Source organism: Streptopelia decaocto (assembly GCF_964273445.1).
Source record: "Streptopelia decaocto genome assembly, chromosome: 19".
NCBI classification, from domain to species: domain Eukaryota; kingdom Metazoa; phylum Chordata; class Aves; order Columbiformes; family Columbidae; genus Streptopelia; species Streptopelia decaocto.
In genome coordinates, this window is record NC_138674.1 from 4,735,337 (window position 1) to 4,752,447 (window position 17,111).

Sequence of the window (17,111 nt, forward strand, 5' to 3'; positions counted from 1 at the left end):
CTCCTCCTCCCAGTAACACCAGTATGGATGCAGCAGCCAGCCCATCATCACACAGAGCCTTTAATAGGAAGGGAATGCTCACCGGCACAGCATCCCCAGAGCTTCCCAAGGGACACAGGATGGGGTAGGCAGGACAGACTGCACAAAGACAAACAGGCACGGGGATTTTTCCTTCTTGAACAGAGAAACGGGAGCTTTCTCTCCTCCTCAAACTGCTGCCCTGCTCCAAAAACAGCTTATACCAGAGCTGCTCCGGGCTGAGACCTCCTCCGGGGTCACTCCAAACGACTTGTCACTTCCAGATCCATCAGAAGGATGGAAATTATTCCACATCCCAGCTCTGACATGAAAAAGTTCCCCAAAATGTGAACCTCAAACCCTTTTCAGGCTCACTCGCCCTCGTGGTGCATCCTGTGTTTTACTGGTTTGCCCAATAGCGAGATGCAGCTTTTAAAGAGCCAAACACAAACTATTGAAGAGAGGTGACTTCATTAAAAGCAATGGGCACACTCTGCATATGTATCCCAGTTCCACTGGTAATTAGGAAACAGATGGGGGAAGGAGAGGAGAGAGAGAGGAAGCTTTGTTAGGTTAATTGTTTGAAGTCACTAAATGAAATATAGGTGGCCTGATTTCCCTGGAGGATCATATACAAACTTCAGGATAGATTTTTGCTGAGAAGCAAAGCGGGAGTTTCCCAGTGAAGGACAGCAGAAGATTACGACTAATCAGGCAAGAACAGAAGCGATAAACTCAAGGAAAAAAACAAAGCTCCCCTTTTGTCGCTTCAAATGAGGCACCGACCAATCTGATCCACAACTTCATTATCATCTTATTAAAATGCTCTTTCCATTTCCCTGATTAAATGGGTGCGAGTAGCGAAGTGTCTGTGGTCTTGGCTGCCCTCCCGGGGGGTCCAAACCCCGGGGACAGTTCGGGTGACACCTTTTTGAGCAAGCTCTTCAATTCTCTTGCCTCCCCAAGGTGCCCTCCAAGGACGCACCTTCCTCCCAGCTCAGATGTACCCAGAACCCGATATTTTGGAGCTAATACAGCAACATCTCCCTTGTTTCCTGGCTCCTGTCTCCCAACTGTTTGATTTTAATGTTATATGCCAAGGGGTATGTTCTTATCTCCATCAACAAGAGCACACAATCCCCCCCACACTGCTGCAAAACTCACCCTTTAGTAGTAATCATCGTTCTAATAACTTCAAACCTCAAACAGCTAATTTCAGCACAAGCACAATGAGACTTGGTCTCCACAAACCCCCCCCAAATCCTTTCTCCCCCACAACAGGGCAGGGTAACCACCGCGAACTGATCTCAGTTTGACTCTGCTCTCTGTATTTCTCATTAACCCAGAGTAACTGCCGAGATAATTACACAGTCTGCCTTGCTGATCCGGATTATTGAGATGGGGCAATGCCTAACGGGCAAGCCAGCAGGTCCAAACGGATTTCAAATCACTAGAAAATTAGAGCCAGGCTGGAAGGGAGAGGGATAAGGGATCCAATGCAATGGGACAATGAGGGCAGGACCAAGCCTTGGGATTTGAAACCGTAAGCCACGTTCCTACCCAATGATTAGTTACTTCTCTCTGGTTCCCCCTGCATTTGGGCAATGCCTTCCTGTTGAAATTAAAACATGATCCGGCCTCTTGAATAAAGGTTAAATAGATAGAAGATCTGAGTTTAAAAGCTGAATTACTTCCAATCTGCGTAGATCGCCTAATGCAGACCTGCAGCTGAACCGTCGCGATACCCAACAGACTAAACGTGATGCAGGGATAGGATGGAGAAACAGCGGCGGGAGCGGAGAGCTGTGGAACCAGCATCGCTCCCCCCACGCTGAGCAGCTGCGGGGGGCTCAGCCCCAGATGTGGCACTGGAGTGGGGGAAGAGGCCGATCGGGCACATCTGGAGGGGCAGCAACAGCAGCTGCTGCAAAAATCCGTGATCTTTCCCCACCTGCCCCAGGACTCTCCGTATCTCACGCTGCCTTAAGGGCTGATCATCACAGAACCCGTCCTCCCACAAGGACATCAGACCTCCCAGCACTCAGAGCCATCAAACTGTGCCGGTTGCCCTGAATTGCCAGGTCTGGCCTTACTGTGGTGCCCAGGCTGGTGAGAACACAGCAGGCTGGGCTCTGCCTGCACCTCTCTGTGGGATCTGGGTGGCATCTCCCCGTGATGCCCCCAAGACGTTACCCTGCAGAGCCACCAACCTTTGCTGAGCACCCTCCATCCTGACCTTTACTCCCCCAGACACCCACACTAGCACCATCATCCTCCCGGCACAACAGCAGCCTGAGCTCTGCTCCCCCCCCTGCTCCAGACAGCAGCAGGACGCTGCCAGCACCGCAGGCTGAAAATTGTCCCGTCGGATGCTCGGATGCTGTCTGCTCCGTGATGGACAGACCAGACGGCGCGTTACGGAGGCGCGGAGCGAGACATGCAGAGCCCGGCAGGAGGCGGCGGCCTCGGATGTGCCACGGAAAGCAGCGGCAGGGGGTCAGAAGCAAGGCCGGTCGCCAGCAAATAAATAAATAAATACATAAATAAAATCAACCCGGCCTGAAAATGAATCAAGTCACCGGGGATTAACTCAGTGCAATATCTCTATTGCTTTATGTTGGGGACAGCACAAGCTGCAGGCCAGGGAGATGGGGAATAATGAGGAGGAATAAAAGCTCCCCAGGGAAGATGAGCTATGTTCTCTTCTCAGGACCCTTGAAATCCCATTGATTGCTTACAGGCTTACACCGAGCAAGAAGAGTCCACTGGAGCTGGTTCTTTTTCCCCCACCAGAGAAGCCCGAAGAGGCTTTTAGAACTGGGCGTCTTTCAGGGATAATGGGGAGGGGATGGGTTTTGGAGGCCCCCAGGTCAGCAGTGACGGAAGGAAACCCCTGAGCTCCTTTTGCAGCCCAGACTTGGTGCTTTATCAGGGACTGAACAAGCCCAGGGCAGCAGCCAGCAAACAACTAACTCTGCATTAAGCTCCTCTCCAGGAGGAAGATGCTTTTTATCTGCCTGATTAACACTTGAGGCTGTATTCTAAAAACCCTCCAAAAGTCCCAATTAACCGTTTGGTGCATCTTTAACTTGCTCTTGAAACATCCTGCTCTGCTTCCAGGATCCCAGCTGTAGCTGTTTTTCATTTCAACTGTATTTTCCAGCTTAGAAACTCATCACGAAACCTCGGATTACATCGCACATACACCCCCCGGCTCCCAACCAGAGGCTCAGCTGCGGGGCAGGACCCTTTGCACCCAAGAGGCACCTGAGAAGGGGGTTTCAGCCACTGGCCACAGCCCAGACGTGCACAGAGGTGCCGAGGTTGCGGTCAAAACAGTGGGATGAAGTGATGGTCCCCGCTACTCCCTTCCTCCACCTCTATAATTAGCGATGGGGCTATAATTAGCTACGAGCACTCACTGATGGCGACCCAACTCCAAAAGCCTTTCTTTTGCCCTCTAGAGCCCCATGCCGAAGATGACGATGGATTTGTCACAGATCGCGATTCAGAAATAGAAAGCCGGCAGCACACGTTGCTCCGAGCAGCGCGGGGGGTCCCTCGGCACCGGCACAATTAGGATTTTAGTCAAGTGTCAGATTCACTCACCCAAGACCACGTTTATCTCCAAGGCCCGTCCCCAGCTGCAGGCTCGCTGGGAAGGGTTTGCCCAGGCTGAACCCAAACCCCCACACCAGCCCCACGTGGCATCTGGCCAGCGCTGCCCACCCCATCGCGGGAGGTAATTGCGCTGCAGGGCTCCATCTGCCTTCCCGCATCCCAGCATCTGTTCCGAATCAATAGCAGGAGCATTGTCAGCACAGCTCCGCAAACCCCTTGTTACCGGACAATAGGCAGCATCAAGCACAAGCTGCATTTCCCTTGTAGAGAGGCATTTTTTTGCTCTCTGGCATGTAACTTCCGTGTACCACATCCCCACGCTTTGCCTGCTCTATTTTATTCTGCGAGAGCTCGTTCTGATTGAGAACCAGGATTTATTGCAAATTGATTGACATATGTTGACTCGAACCAGGCAAAGGCAGTGATTTAATACCTTCAACAGCCCGCAGAGTAAATAGTTTGTGCTTACCCAGGGCCTCAGGGTTTATTGATGAGGAGAAAACACCTACCAGTCCCTGCAACATGGACAGTCCTCCTCACCCACATACAGGGAAACTGAGGCAGAGCATCTAAATGGCTGGTTCAGGGTCACAGCCTCCTGGTAGCAGAGCTGGCATTGGAATAAAGACTTATGGGTTTGTCCTACAGGATATTTTTAATAAGGTTTTATCTGCATTTTAGGGAATAATCCTGCAATAACAACCAGAGGATGAAACTGGATCTTGAAACATGGAGAAAGAAGAAAAGCAACACTTCGAAAAATTCTCTTTTCAGTTGTTTCGCTGCTCTCTTGCTGCTTAATCCACCTCGTCCCCCAGTCGGGCTGTGTCTGGAGCACAGCCCTTGCACACCCCCCGCGTCTCCAAAAAGCCACCCCCGGCATGACATTAATGCAAAGCACTTTCCAGCTTCCAAAGCCTTAAGTGTGAGCTCTGCGGATGCTCTGCCACCGCAGGCAGCCCAAAGCCATCCTTAAGTCCAGACACACCACCCCTGCCTAAGCACGTCAGGGATTAGACACTGAAAAGTTTGTTAGTGCCATTTCCCTACTTATCCGGTGTTACTCGCTGGTCAGCTGTGAGGCCACCATCCGTGGCTACGCTGAGTGGAAGTGACACGTTGCTGCTCACTGTGTGTTGCTCCAACACGGAGCTGACACCGCGTGTGTGCTGGCTGCCTCGGACAGGAGCGTGATGCTGATCGCTGCCCATGATACCAAACAGGAGGGGGATGCTCATCGCTTCCCACGATACAGATACCAAACAGGAGGGCGATGCTGATCGCTGCCCATGATACCAAACAGAAGGGTGATGCTGCTCGCTTCCCATGATACCAAACAGGGGGGCGATGCTCATCACTGACCAAGATACAGGACAGGAGGATGATGCTGATCGCTGCCCAAGATACAGAACAGGAGGGGGATGCTCATCGCTGCCCAAGATACAGAACAGGAGGGGGATGCTCATCGCTGCCTGTGGTACAGGACAGGAGGGAGATGCTCATCGCTGCCCGTGACACAGGACAGGAGGGAGATGCTCATCGCTGCCCGTGACACAGGACAGGAGGGGGATGCTCATCGCTGCCCGTGACACAGGACAGGAGGGGGATGCTCATCACTGTCTGTGATACAGGACGGGAGGGGGATGCTCATCGCTGCCCGTGATACAGGACAGGAGGGGGATGCTCATCACTGTCTGTGATACAGGACGGGAGGGGGATGCTCATCGCTGCCTGTGATACAGGACAGGAGGGGGATGCTCATCGCTGCCCGTGATACAGGACAGGAGGGGGATGCTCATCACTGTCTGTGATACAGGACGGGAGGGGGATGCTCATCGCTGCCCGTGATACAGGACAGGAGGGGGATGCTCATCGCTGCCCGTGACACAGGACAGGAGGGGGATGCTCATCACTGTCTGTGATACAGGACGGGAGGGGGATGCTCATCGCTGCCCGTGATACAGGACAGGAGGGGGATGCTCATCGCTGCCCGTGATACAGGACAGGAGGGGGATGCTCATCACTGCCCGTGATACAGGACAGGAGGGGGATGCTCATCGCTGCCCATGATACAGGACAGGAGGGGGATGCTCATCGCTGCCCATGATACAGGACAGGAGGGGGATGCTCATCGCTGCCCGTGATACAGGACAGGAGGGGGATGCTCATCGCTGCCCGTGATACAGGACAGGAGGGGGATGCTCATCGCTGCCCATGATACAGGACAGGAGGGGGATGCTCATCACTGCCCGTGATACAGGACAGGAGGGGGATGCTCATCGCTGCCCATGATACAGGACAGGAGGGGGATGCTCATCGCTGCCCGTGATACAGGACAGGAGGGGGATGCTCATCGCTGCCCGTGATGCGCCCGTGCTGGGCACTGTGGGTTAAACACCCACAACACCAACCTGCTGCACGGCTTCCACTGATGGAAACCAGACACAGAGCAACCCCCAGCGGGATTGTGGAACTGGGACGTCCCCATGCTCTTCCCCCAACTCCTGGCTGTGGTCACACATCAGCCTTTTCCAGAGAGGCTGAGTTTTGGCTGCCAATACACCCTCACATCTGGAGTGATATCCCACACCCACAGACCAAAAACTCGCGGGAACTTCAGAGTTTCTCCTTTCCTTCTTATCCGCTCGTTCTGCTGAAGGAGGTTTGCTCCAAAGGGTCCCTGCCTGGCTGCCTCAATCCTGATTCACATCAACGCTCCAATAAACCACCTCAAAATACTTCATCATCATTTACCTTCAATTAACGTAGCTCTAAATGCACGTGCTGCTACTCAGAGGACCAGCCGTGAAGCACAGAACTTTTCAGCCATCTATCAGAACAGAATCAGCAAGCTGCAAGTGTGACATGATTTTCTTCCCATCCAAGGAATCTCCAGTTGTCCACATGTTGCCAATTCCCACCTTGACATCAGCAAATGGAAGCCTACCTCATAAACCACACGTATCAGCGCTCCCCCAGCAGACCCGTATCAAATTCTACAAGTGAGACCACATTGAAGGTGAAGCTAAACAGGAGCTGAGCTGGCAAAGATTTCTTAGGACAAGGAAGGAGAAGATCCCGCCACCGTGCTGGGAGAGGGAAGAGCCGTTCAAAACCAGGCACTGCTCTGGCAAAGCCCAGATTGAGTGAAGACTAAATCAGAGCTGACAAGCTGACATTTGAAAATGCAATTAGCTGCCTTGTAGAGCCACCTCATTTTGTTATTGTTAATTATATGTTTTCTCGGTCTAAGAGGCAATATACTTATTTAAAATTCATTTTCAGCCTCTCCTGCTTTGCCCAGTCCCTTCAACCAAGAGCAACTGTCCTTCCCCCACCCCAACCCTAACTCACAGCCTTACGGTGGGGTTGATTTTCACAAAAGGACGACGCTATTGTATATTATATAACTGCCATTATAAACCATTCTTGGGGAAGCATCTAGAGCAGCAAGTGAATTCCCAAGATAAGGGGTGCTTGGGAACTACTGGATGTCAAGGATAGAGCATAATTTTCCACTTATGCAGTTCCAGGGAACTACCATCCCTCTCCAGAGGTGACAATCCCAGTCACCCCCCCACATTGAACTAACCTGTTTCTGCAGTGCTTGATCCAAGCTCTGCAATCAGAGATGTGTTTATTCTTATACTAGCCCTTAACTCCTCTCTTAATTATAATAAAGTTGTCTTTTAAGCCTATTACCGTGCATCATGGACCAGGGCCATTTTAGGGACATAATTTACGTTTGTTTGTCTCACAAGGTGAGTGAGGGGGAAGGAAGAAGCATCACAGCTGAGCAAACACAGCGATCTCCTGGGTAAAAAGCCTGCCAGGAACATTTAGGAAGCACAGGCTGTCCAGTTTATCCCCTGGCGCTCACAGGAACCCATCCCACCTCCATCCCCAAAGCCAAGCTCTCTGGAAAGGGTGGTCTATTGAGAGAGGAAGGTTAGAGCAGCAAGACAGGCAAGGAAACTGGAGTCGGTGGAATACAACAGGAGAGCAAAGCCTGCTGTCCTGGGCTCAAGCCAGATTAGCCTCACAGCTGTCACGGTGGCCAGGAGAATTCAGACGAGGTCAACCAAAAATACAGAGCCAGGGACCCAGCTGCTGATATTGCCGGAAAATGTTATAAAACCCCACGGGCCTTGGCATCTGAGCTGTCAATAAGAGATGTCGGGCTGCGATACGCAATGCAATCTTTTGAAGGACGCTGGTACCGTACACATTTTTGCCTTGTAATAAATGCAGCCCATGTGTTTTGTATAAATACACGTATGGATTGGCCTTAACTTCAGCTTTTCTGGGCATAAGGGAGGGAGCAGTTAGTTTTGACAGAAAGTTCAGGCTTAAGAGGTTTTACATTAGAATCCAAATTCAGTAGAGAGAGTGGGAAAAGGAAATAGGATTATCAATTCAAGCACGTTGATTTGATACGGTTTCCAAGAGGTTGTTCTCCGTGCACGCTCATATACACACCCTGTTTCCCTGAAAATAAGGCCTACCCTGAAAATAAGCCCTAGCATGATTTTCAGGATGCTCGAAATATAAGCCCCACTCCAAAAATAAGCCCGAGTTATAGTTCATAAAGAAAGTCAATTTAAATAGTGTCCAAGCAGCTATACATGTAAAAAAGTAGAATTAATTTGCAATAGAATTCAGCAGGACGGATGTGACAGAATGTGATGACATGACTATATTTGAATAAACATTGATTTTTTGTTCAAGAATAAATGTAGAAAAATAAGACGTCCCATGAAAATAAATCCTAATGCTTCTTTTGGAGCTAAAATTAATATAAAACCCTGTCTTATTTTGGGGGAAACAGGACAGCTTCACTACAGAGGGCATCAAATCCTAGCTAGCTACAATATTTTGAATTTACACTGAGAGAAGTAACAATAAGCCAAGATTTAAGTCCCTGAACACACAGCAAGGCTTGCAATTCAGCTACAGACAGACCGCTCAAAATGTCAGCGCCAAAACCATGGTCTGGAGCATGCCAGATGTGTCATGAAAGGAGGGCTGGCCTGAGAGGAGCTTCAGGGGTCCCATGCATGCTGTCACACGTGCAGGGCTACAAAGCCTCGGCTCTGTCACCCTCCTCCCTCCCACTTGCCTGCACACATCTGTGAGCACGTCACAGGGACCCGAACAGAAGCCAATGAGCTCGCAACAAGCAGCCTTTGTTGCTGGGTCTGGGAGGAATGTGAAAGCAAGATTTCACGAATCCTGACACCATTTAAGTGACAGCGAGAAAGAGAGCTTTTTCTGTGCCCTTAACTCAATCAGGGGACAGCTCAGCACACAGATGTGTCTTTATCAAGCGCAGAGCCACGCCGTGCTGTTGGGCGTCTTAGTGACTCTCCCAGCGATCACAAACAGGGCTGTGTAACTAAACGCGAGGCGGCTGGTGGTACCATACCCTACTGTGGAACTGTTGAGAGTCCAAGGAACAAGATGCAGGCTGGCTCCAAGTACTAATCATCTAAATTGCTTGAAGAAGAGTGACATTTATCACCATTCACACACTGCAGCACAGGCAGCTCCTCATTAACTGAGCAGACTATGTGTAAAGCTTCCAGGAGCAAGTCAAGAGTCAGGGCTGGTCTGTGCATTTTCAGTTCAGGGGGTGTAATTTCCTTCCCTCCCTCCTCTCTTGAGGCTGTGTGAATATCCAGTAAAAAATGCCATGAATATCCAATAAATAAATGTTGTGAATATCCAATAAATAATTGTTGTAAATATCCAATAAAAGCCACTTCACGGTGATATGAGGATGGTCAGTCAACCTTTGTACATGAGAAATGGTTCTCAGAGAGGGAGCAGATTGCTTTGCTCCCTCTTGTCAAAACCCTTAAGGTAACAGGATCCCAAAACAATTCTGTTTGGAAGGGACCAGAGAAGGTTACCTAGTCATAGAATCATTTTGACTGGAAGAGACACTCAAGATCATCGAGTCCAACCATTAACCCAGCCCTGGCACTAAACCACATCCTTAAGAACCTCACATATATATCTATACATCTATATATCTATCTATACATCTATATATCACTATACATCTTTTCCAACCGTCTGCTGAAGGCAGGATCAGCTACAAGGTCACACCAGCTCATTCAGGGCTTTACCCAGACGGGTCTTTAAAATACACCGGTGACCCCCAACCTCTCTGGGCAGCTGGTGCTACTGCTTGACAGCCACGCTGGAGAGAGCGGGGGGGACTTTTCCCTCCCACTTTGCATCCTCTTGTTTCAACCCTTCTCCTTAGCAAGGCCAGAAGGAGCAACAGGGGGATCAGCAGCCCTGGGAGGGGGCGGGACCCCCCCAAATCCAGCGGGGCGGCGCTTCAGGACCCTGGAGAGCGGCCGGGCCGGGGGAAGCTCCTGAAGCTCCTGGTGGGTCCTTCCCCCACCCCAACCACTCATTTCCTTAAAATTCCCCGAGGTTTTCATTCTCCCCCGCTAATTCCAAGTAAATCACCCTTTAAGCATCTCCCCTCATTGAAATCTATGGCTTTGTGCATGCCCAACGTGTATTTATATCTCGCGTGGAGTGAAAACTCTTTAGAAAAGCGAGGAGCGCGTGTCCGGCTTGTGCACTCACGCAGGTGGCATCAGGACACCTCGCAATTTAAACATAGGGCCTGGATGCTTGCTCAAGAGCACTGCTCTCTGGGTAACCCCTGGAGCACGACAGCCGATTTTCCTCCTCGAAGAGACACAATTTAATATAAATTAAAAACCTGAGCATATTAGGTGGCCCCCTCAATTTTAGAGGCACTGCATTTTCTTGTAACTTGGAGCCTCTTGAGGTTAACGCAATAACTAGGAAAAGTAAGCGCTTCATAAGAGAAAGGGGATTTTGCTACATTTTCTGCGGATTGAAAGAGAGTCCTCTCCATCTCACAGCTCACACTGCAATTGCCAGGCCTGCCCACCCATGCCAGGGCATTTCAGGAGGAATATAACATGCAGGTTGACAGTGAGACAGTATCATCCTTGCTGTGATTTAGGTGGTCTGTAGGAACCCATCACTTCCCATGCTGGAAGACAGGAAAACCTACTGCCAAGGAGGCATGAAGTAGTAGAAAACCTGCCAAGAATTCAAACGAACCTCCAGGTTCACCTTGCACCAAGCTTCGCCATAATGCTCAATTTAACTAGCCATCTGTAAGGACCAACGTTTGCTTCCAAATGTGGAAAAGCAGCAGCTGGGGCAGCCCATGCTGGTGTTTATCAGCTATACCTCTATCATGTTTTGAACGTGAGGTTTGGTTTTGGCTTGGTTGGTTTGTTTTTCTCCCATGACAAGGAACAGCAGTGTCCATTGGAACAGGGCTGGCAGGAGATGGGGCCACCCTGGACTGCACAGGCCTCCGTGTATGAAGTTGTCGAACCCTCTCAGATGCCACTGGTGTCACTGGGACTGGAAAGTGCTCAGTACCATGCTGGATTAATGGTACAAAGCGTCCATTTCCCAGTGCTGATGCTTCTCCGGCAACCTCAGAAGTCAGCAGCCTTCAGTTTAGACTTAACTGAGTGGCGGAGGCAGAGTGATGCTAGCAAAGGGTTTCCAGATGCTGCTTTTTGAGGCCAAGTCCCCATTCCCTGGTCCCAGGACCTGTATCCTGTGTGTGCCCAGCTCACCAGGACATGATGCTTCGCTCTCTTGTGCCCTTGGGCTGTTCTCTGTCAGCCACATCCCTACACTGAGAATCATAGGACCTGGTTATCACCGGCAACAAGAGGATGGGATGAGTTCTGAAGGACTCTGAACTCAGGAGCTAAAGGGGCAAGACCTGTCCCTGCACAGCATCCATGAGAACTTCTACCTGGTTTAGCCACGCGAAACCATCTCTATTTGTTCAGTTGTTAATCCTCCTCCTCCTATCTCATTAACTAGGAATGGTGATCCCTATAAGCAGGACTGAGGTCTAAATCCTCCTCTGTTTTAATCCATAATAACACAGCATGGTTTCTTACAGACCTGGATTTAAAAAAAAAACAAAAAACAAAAAATGAAGGATTATTTAGCATAACAACAACTTCAACCAAGTTCATTCTGAGCTGCATCTCCAAAATTATGCAACAATTATCCTGGACAGCAAAGGTAAAAGAATGAAGATATGACTTGCTCCAGCAAGAGGAGGAGGAGAATTTAAAAAGTCATCCAACAACATTTAAAATAAGGGAAATGATATTTGAAAGGAGTTACCCAGAGGGCAGGGAGACAAGCTAGACCTCTCTGACAAGATTTGCTAGAGCCCTTCAAAAGCTGTAACTGAATACAGCCCTTGGTTTGAGCTGCCTGCTCCGTTTTAAGATCCAAGGGAACATTTAGATAAGGGCAAACAGAACCCAAGGAGCAATAAAAATCCAAAGGGGAAATAGCAGAGTTTAGGTTTCTTTCCTGAAGCACAGATATGAAGAATGAGACCTCATTTCTCACTGTTATTATTAAAGACATTTGCCCAGCTTTGATGCTTGTGCGCTGCAGAAAGCCTTTGTGGTGGCACTATGCCAGCGGCACCATCGATTTTATACACAAGACCCATGAAGACGAAGACAATTAGATCACAGCTAGGCAAATAATTCATTATGAATTAATACCATTTGAGAGCTTGGGATATTTTCCATTTAATCATTAGCTGGGAGAAGAGATGATTGGATTGACTGACTTAGTTTAAATCAGATCCCCAGTCACAGCCAAGACAACACAACTCGGGAAACACTGCGGCCCAGAAAGACTTATTGAAGATGATGTTGGAGCTTTGTTATTACAATCACCAGCACTATCATACAGCTCTAGCAAGACAAAGCCAGTCCCCGGGTCTCAACCCCTGTAAGCAAAGTCCATTTTCAAATTTAACAACTTGAGCCCATCCTCTGTCAGCTGAGAAGACCTCCATGCATTATTTATGTTGTGCTCACATTACAGCTGCACAAAAAAAAGAGGAAAGTCAGCGAGGGCCCAGGCTGAAGCTGTTAAATAGAAAGGATGAGATGCTGAATTTGAGCAGCTATCTTACAAGGTAGGCCATGCAAAGAAGTTTTCTGGGAACAAAGCAGTCGGGCTGAGGATCAGTTTAGCTGTCTGCCAAAGGGGAGACATTTTACAGGAACACGGGCAACAATAAAGGAGCCGTTAAAGTAAAAAAGGAGTCGTTAAAGGAGTTAGCATCTCAATGGAAGTCACTGGATTTTTGCTTTTGTCCCCAGTATCTGCAGGGAACGCTCCGGAAATACCGACGGCACCGCAGTATCCATCTTAAAACAGCCAGGCATCTGGTCTGTATTTCAATATTCGAGTTTTTCCTGCAATATCCGTGTCCCCCTGCCCCTTCCCACCGCAGACGGACACATCCCCGTCTGACTTTCGGAAGTGCCCCACAGCCATCCCAAGGACCCGACCTTGAAAAGCCATCTCAAAGACAGCATTGAGAAGGAAATAAAGGGAAACCCCCCTCCGAGCAGTGAGCCCCACATGCCTTCTCCAGTTTTAGGAGAGAAAAACCTCCCTCCATCCCCGTGACCCCCCCACATCCTTGCAAAGGCCTCACCGGGATGCCATGGTGCATCTTCCCCCTGCCCTGTCCTCCAAGGAGCAACTAAGGCCACGGAAGAAGATCCCACCCTGTGCTCAAGCCCCACGGTACCTCTGCCAGGACTCCCCCCAGGACACGGCCCCGCAGTCCGAGTTCCCTTCAGCCTCTGCAGCCCATTTCGGAACATTTGCCGGAGATGGGGAACAGCTGAACCGCCCGTACAGCCGGGAGTACAAATGATTCAGCACTTTCCCCACCTCCAGGAGCTTGATCGATAGCAGCGAGCTGCTCTGCAGGCACAGCCGGAGCATGCGGGTCCAAACCTCGGCAGCCGCTCAGCGCTGAGGCCTCAGCCGGAGCCAACGCAGCATCGCAACCCAGGGGGATGGATTTGGAGAGCCCGGTGGATGGATTTTGCCAGCCCAGGATGTTTCAGACGGAGAACACGAATCCGTTCCCAAACACGAGAAGAGGGGTGAAGCCTCCCCGCAGAGCAAACCTGCTTCCCCACGAGCTTTTGGGGATCCACATGCCCCGGCACACAAAGGTCTCTACCTGGGCTGCGCTTCCCTACCTGCATCCCGTCCCCTCCCGGACTGACACATCAAGATTTTATCCCATCCAAAGCCACGATGTCATGACGTAACATCAAAAATTCCCGTCACATGCCCGAGCCCGGTACCCAGCTTCCCCCCACATGCGGCTCCATCCCGCGGACAAAAAATATGGGGTGTGGAGGTGGGAAACCCCGCAGGCAGCGGGGTCCCAAACCCGCCATCAGCCTGCGGGGCCGATCCCCCCGCATCCCCAGCCGTGCCCCGGGGCTGCCGCGGCTGGCCCGACCCGAGCATCCCCCCGAGGGCCGCCCACAGCCCGGTACAGTCCCCCCCCCGCCCCGCTTACCGCTCCGGGAGCGCCGGGCTCGCCGCAGCCAGATCCGTGCGCCGCACTGCGCGCTCCCGGGCGCGGCCGCGCCGCACTGCGCGCTCCCGGGCGGGCGGGTGAACGCGCCCCGGGAGGAGGCCGGGAGGAAGGCAGGGGCTGGCGGAGAGGGGGCGGGATTCATTAGCGGCGCCGTTAATTAGCAGCCGCAGCCCCTTAGTGCGCTGCCGGCCGGCACCGGCTCTGTCGCCCCCGAAAGTTCCCGTAGGCACGAAAAGCACAAAGCGGGGTGAGAAACCAGGCGGGTCCCAGACTCTAAAGCCCATCTCAGGTTTTTTGGGGGCAGGAAAGGACGAGGCTTTGCTGAGCGCTGGGTCACCCGGCTGAGGAGCTGCGGAGGAGCCTCGGGTTACAGCACGTTTTGCTGTCCCCCCCCCCTCAGCAGCTGTCGCCCCCGGGGTGTCTTTGCCAGACTGGGTGTTGTTGAAGAGGAGCAGAAGGTCACAGTGTTGGAGTTTACTACGGGCAGCCAGGAGTAGGGGAAGAACAAGGTGGCAGGAACTGGCAAGGACAAGAAGTGTGAGTGCAGCCATTCCTTAATGAGGAAATGCTGATGAACTTAATGGGAGTTGAATGAAACATCTCACCTTGTCAGGGAGCAGCAGGAGTGGGGCTGCTCCCCAAGGAAGGATGAGCTGGAGGTCACTTGGGCACAGGCAGTGCCATCACTGGCCCAGGCTGCCCAGGGGGGTTGTGGAGTCTCCTTCTCTGCAGACATTCAAACCCACCTGGACACCTTCCTGTGTAACCTCATCTGGGTGTTCCTGCTCCGTGGGGGGATTGCACTGGATGAGCTTTCCAGGTCCCTTCCAACCCCTGACATTCTGGGGTTCTGTGATCACCAGCCAGGGAGCTGGGCCAGGTTGGCAGAGGTGGGATTAACAGGGGCCATGGACAGCCCCAGGCAAGGTGAGATGATGAATAAGGTGCTGGGTCCAGCCAAGGTCTTCAGTCAGGAGCAGCAGGAGATGGGACTGCAAGCAGGAGGAGCTGCACATTTGGGGTCCACAGAGGAGATCAGGTTGGAAGGAAGTTACCTGCAAACTAGGTCTGAAGTCTGTCCATAAAATAAAGACAGAGCAGACTTGAAGGCACATCAGCCTACAACACTGCTCAGGCCTGGGCTCAAACGGACCTCGGGGGCCATGGGCAGAAAGTGTGGGAGGAGGTCCCAGGTGAGGCTGATCAGGGCAATTAAGGGATTTTGATGCCCTCAGGAGCATGGAAGACCTGTAGCAGTGAGGGAAGCAGGACCTTGGGTTGACTGCTTGAGTGTTCAGCCTTTCCTCAGCCAGTGCAGCTTGTGCCCAGCTCCCTGCTGGGGGACTGGCCATCTAAAGTCTTCAGTGGGAGAGGCAGGACCTGGCCCAGCCCTCAGGAGCAATTTTCCGTGTTGTTGGGACTGGAGGAGAGCAGGAGAAAGAGGCGGCGATGCAATGGGGGAACGTAACTCTGGAGCAGTCAGTCAGGATGGAGCTGCTCCTGTGTGCTGCTCATCCCTGTCCCTTTGGAAAGGGTGACAGAGGAGGAAGAGGGTTTTGCTCATGTTGAGGAGGTAGTTAAACAGAAGAGTTTTTGATGCTCTGAGGTTGAACTTCTGTGGATCTACTCATGAGTAAGAAACTCAACAAGTGTTGCTGAGCAGGTGGGGGAGCATTAGTGTGATTTGGGGGTGTTGTGTTAAGATAATTAATTTAGCAGAAGTTAAGCCCTGTGCAAGGCGGTGAGGCTGAACTCCTGAGTGATGCAAATAAGCTCAAGTCAGCACTACAAGTCTAATTGTGCTCAGCGACCAGCCTGGTGCGGAGATGAGTAGTACAGTGTATATATACTGTAAGTCTGAGTGCACTAACGTTGAATTTGCACAATTAGATTCACAAATAGTGCAGGCCAGTTGCGATCACCGAATCTACGCACTGCACAGATTCGCAAACAGTATAATATAATCTACATGCTGCACAGATTCACAAATAGTATAATATATACTCTAGGTCTGGGTGCATTCAATGAGAAATTCTCAGGACTAGATCCACAAATAATGAGGTTTATTAAAGCAACAGGTGCAAGTTCTTTTAGATGCTGTTGATAAACACACTGTCTGCAGAAACACACTTGCAAAAATACACTTTAGTTGAAATAAGGTGTTAGTTGCAAGAAATAAGTATTGATACCATATACCTATACATTCAAAGATGACTATATAGCGCTATTAATGTGATTACAAATACAATCTTGAAGTCTCGGTGTCTTGGGGAAGACGTGATATAACTAAGTGTGCAAACGTTACCCAAGAGCGGCCTCCTGAGGGCAGAGAAGATAGGCTCAGCCTAGCTGATCCCAGGCTTGGTCCTGTTATGGTGTTCCCTTGACTTCTCAGTGATGGTGTCTTCCCCCCACCCTTCTGCTATTTTTAGGGTGTTTTGGCTATTTTCTATGTTAAGGTGACTCTAGTCATACATAGCTTTGTTGTGGATTGGTTTAAAAACCCTCACCTTGATTTTTAAGGTACAAACCTCACTACCCATGCTTGAAGGTAGGCTGGAGGCAGGTATCCTTTGGGATGGAGGCGTGTTTTGGAATTACAATGAGCAAAGTTCATCTATCAGAAGATTTTCTGGCTCAGTAACTAGCACTTTGGACAGAAATGAATATTTATCCTTTTTAATTGGCAGCAGCTATACCTTGTCTTCAAAACAGACAGCAGCTGAACCATCTGGTTGTAGCACCTGTGCCTCGTCAACAGGCCCCCATGATATCTTCATATCACTCCACCCACCGTATCTTTTAATTGATACTACAATGAGCTTCATCAGGTGCTACCAATTAAGGATGCAGGCCAGGTGTGTGGGGTGAAACCACAGAGCAGATTTCTTCCCCTCTGCGCAGCTGCCTTACATGCTGAAGATGTGGATATAGCTTTATTCTCAATTAGTGTATCCTTGATAATTAGTTCCAATAAGGGGTGCATGGATGAATTACTGAG

At 50.6% G+C, this 17,111-nt stretch overlaps 1 protein-coding gene across 17 annotated transcripts in view; it reads right to left on the reverse strand.

Annotated features, from left to right (window-relative positions):
- NFASC (neurofascin) overlaps positions 1–14,216 on the reverse strand; it is a 90,681-nt gene extending 76,465 nt beyond the window's left edge. For 16 of the 17 annotated variants that reach the window (XR_014185695.1, XR_014185696.1, XR_014185697.1 and 13 more), the window contains exon 1: positions 14,090–14,216. The gene's annotated coding sequence lies outside the window, so the exon portion shown is untranslated. Of the gene's footprint in view, positions 1–13,297; positions 13,439–14,089 lie in introns of those variants that run through there. The other variant, XM_082069045.1, reaches the window with a different exon arrangement.
- Between the last annotated feature and the right edge of the window lie 2,895 nt (positions 14,217–17,111).